The following is a 3,430-nucleotide window of genomic DNA, read 5'->3' on the forward strand; positions in this document are numbered from 1 at the left end:
GCAGTAAGTCTCAGCCCACTACAAAATCTAGGTTCCATTTGCAGAGAAGGGACAGGCTGGCTGGGGAAGTACCAGTCAGGGGTCTCAGGTGGGACAAGTCAGAAAGGATGCCCAGGGCAAGGAGGTCCCCAAGTGCCACCTGGAACAGAGCAGAGCTTCCCCGCCTCCCTCCCAGCTCCTATTCCCCCTCTCCCAGCCCACCCCACACCTCTGCTCAGCACAGACTTCATCTTAAGGGGCGTCCTCCTGTCCAAACTCCCCAGGCGTCCCCGCCACCCTCCGCGGAAAGCTCCTACCTTGGCTTGCTGCCCAGGACCTTTGCGTCTGAGCCGGTCTGCCACCTCTTCCCTCCCTGCCACTCACTAGCCCCACTTTCAGGCCAAACCCAACACCTGCGTGAAGTCCCCCTACTGCCTCTATGAAAAGAAGACAGGAACAAAAAGCAAGAACACAGCAAGAAGCAAGAGGGACATTGTCTTGCCCAAGGGTTTCATCCCTGGGCAAGTTCACTACGGATTGATGAGACTGGGAAATGACAACAGAATGTTCCCAGGGTAAAAGGGTTTATACCCAGCTTTATTCTCCCAGCAGTAGGTCGAGCACCAGAATCACGTCTGCATCCAGCGGTCTGCAGGCCCGTGACCCACCTCTCTCTCTGCCTCCGCCCTGAGCACCGGGCAGAGCTCTCTGCACAGTGACTCAGTCAATGATAGCTCATCGCCTACGGGGGTGGGAGCAGTAGGCTAGCTCTGGGCCAATTACATCATCAAGCAGTTTAGGGTCAGGTGAGGGTCCTGGCCATAGGAATGCACATATTCCCCACAGACACGCAGGCTGAGCAAGCTGGTGCCGCAGGACACCCCTCCGGCTGCCCCGTCCTTATGCTTCCTCCCCTCTGCCCTTCACCTTCTCAGGTGGCACCTGCACGGAGTGCCCCACTCCCAGCACCCAGCTGAGGTCTCGTTCCGACTGAGGCCAGGCTCACCTGATGCTCTCTGTGCTGGGGTCAGATGTAGCCTCTCGTGGCCGAATGACCTCAGGCTGAGTTACCCACGCCACATGAAAAACTCCTGCTTTGAAAAGGGGAACAGGAAACAGGTAGGAATGACAGGGACCCTCAGAGCATACCATGTTCTGTGGGACTGGAGAGAGAGAGAAGCGGCCTCCCTGCTTTGTGGTTCACCCCCACCACTGTGGTCCGAGGAGAGTCTTTCTTGTCCATCTTCGGCTGCCACCTCTGAGATGGGACCAGGAAGGACGTCCTTTCTAGGAGCTGTAGGACTTCAGCAGCTCAATTCCTGATGCTCAAGGCTGGGGGCCTGGGGCTTATGCTGGGGGCTGAGCTGCTGTCGCTCAGGCTTGGGATTTCCTCAGCAACACAGCTCCCTGAAAATCCGAGCCAGCATCTGTCAGTTTGTCTTTGGTCCATTCCAAGGGCTGGGAGCCAAAGCCGACTCCTGACCCAACACATGGAACCTGAACGAGCAATGTCTGCCTGCTCGCGGGGGGCCTGGTGTTCCACCTAAACAGCCCCAGGCGGCCCATCTGACGGCCTCGGCTGTGAGGACTTGGGAACAACAGCCTCAGGTGGGGAAAGGCCCACTATGCGCTTCTTGCAGCGGACTGCACCCCAGCTGCACCCCCAGAAAGAGGCAGGGCCTCCTCGTCAGAAACTGGCCTGGGCTGGCATCCTCTCAGCTCCTGCCCCAGGATTTCCCCCTGCCATCACCAGCCTTCCTGCTGGTGCCCGTAAGCTCAACTTGGAGTGAAGCCCTTGTTTTCTTTACCTCTGCCAAGCACCAGATGTCAGATTTTCAGCCATCGTGGAGGGGCAGGAGGCTCTCTCCCAGCCACACTGTATTTTCTGGCTTCTTTGTATGCAAATGCACTGGTTTCAGAGTTACAATGTCTCCGTGACCGGATGTCACTTGCAGGACCTCCCTGAGTGAGCCTCCCCAGCATGGAGGCCCCCAGCAGCTGAAAACAACACAAAACGTTTTCTTAAGGTTCTGGGGTCAGAAGTCCAAAATCAGCTCCACTGGCTGAAGTCAGGATGTACTCAGGATGTGTTCCTTCCAGGGACTCCAGCTTCCAGGGGCCTCCAGTTTCCAGGGCCTCCACCTTCCAGGGGCCTCCAGCTTCCAGGGGCCTCCACCTTCTGGGGCCCACGGCTCTTGGCTCGCAGACTCTCCCCCTTGAAAGCACATCACTCTAGCTTCTCCCTCCATCCCCAGTCACACCATCTTCTGAGTCCTCCCACATCCTTCGTACAAGGAAGGGGCTCTCTCCAACCTTACTGAAAATGCTAAAAAGTTGGAAACAATCTAAATGTCCAACTGTAAAAGGAATGGAGATGTAACAATACAGCTGTTAGAAATGGTGATGTGGATCTTCATTTTTTAAGGAAAGTTGGTCACAGTGCACTACTAAGTAGAAAGGGCAGGTTATAACTCATGCTGGAAAAAGTTTCACATGTAGACCGAGAACAAAAATTCAAGAAGTTCCCTGCATGGGTTAAGGTGGAGAAAAACTATCTGTTTTGGTGAGGAAAACATAGTTCAACTGATTTAAACAATAAAGGGGGTTTATTGGTTCAGCACTTGAAAACTCTGGGTATGAGAAAAGCTGCTGACATAGGTCAGTCCAGGGGGCAGATCCATTTCTCTGCAGTGACCTTGATTCTGTTCCCCTTTGTGTAGAGACTTGGTGTTCAGGCTGGCATCCCTCATTGTCACAACATGGCTGCCAGCAGCCCCCAAGGCTCAGGGCTTCCTTGTTCACAGTCAGCGGAGTGGGAGTTTTGCTTCCCAGGAGGTTCACTCCGATGGGACCTTCCCTACTCAGTCACAGTGGCCAGGGGAATGTCCTACACTTCCTGGTTTAGACTTAGATGACTTGCTGTCCCTAAAGCAATCAGTGTGTAAAGGACAACAGCCTTATCCTGATTGGCTTAGACCAGTCAGCACCCAGGCGTAGGGTCAGCACCCCCCAAACCCCATGGCCACTACAAAACAGGGCCTGGGTATGATGGAAGGCACCAGAATGCTTACAACTGTTGCCTCCGGGTGGAGGGATAGCAGGAAATTATTTGGAAAAATTTCCTAAGTTAGGAAACTCGAAAGCATCTTTCAAGGCTTGCCCTTCACAGGAACTATTCCACCAGCTTTTACGCCAGTACAATTCCCTCCTGATTCCAGCCTTACTTTTTATGAACTTCAGTAAAGTTTTATGGCTTCTTCCTATGGGCCTTTCCCATTCCCTGCTAGGTTTCCTGGGTGTTTTAGGGAAGTGGGATTTTGTGTTCAACCTGGTATCCAGCCCTTATCTCATGAGCTAATCTCTTCTTCGTTCTGATAGTTTGCCCTGCTTTTTATTTTCCTCATAAAAGGAGGTTAAAATGTTTTTTAATGTAAAAAAAAGTAAGAAGGCT

The sequence above is a fragment of the Manis pentadactyla genome, chromosome 10 (genome assembly GCF_030020395.1).
Source record: "Manis pentadactyla isolate mManPen7 chromosome 10, mManPen7.hap1, whole genome shotgun sequence".
In the NCBI taxonomy this organism is placed as follows: Eukaryota; Metazoa; Chordata; class Mammalia; order Pholidota; family Manidae; genus Manis; species Manis pentadactyla.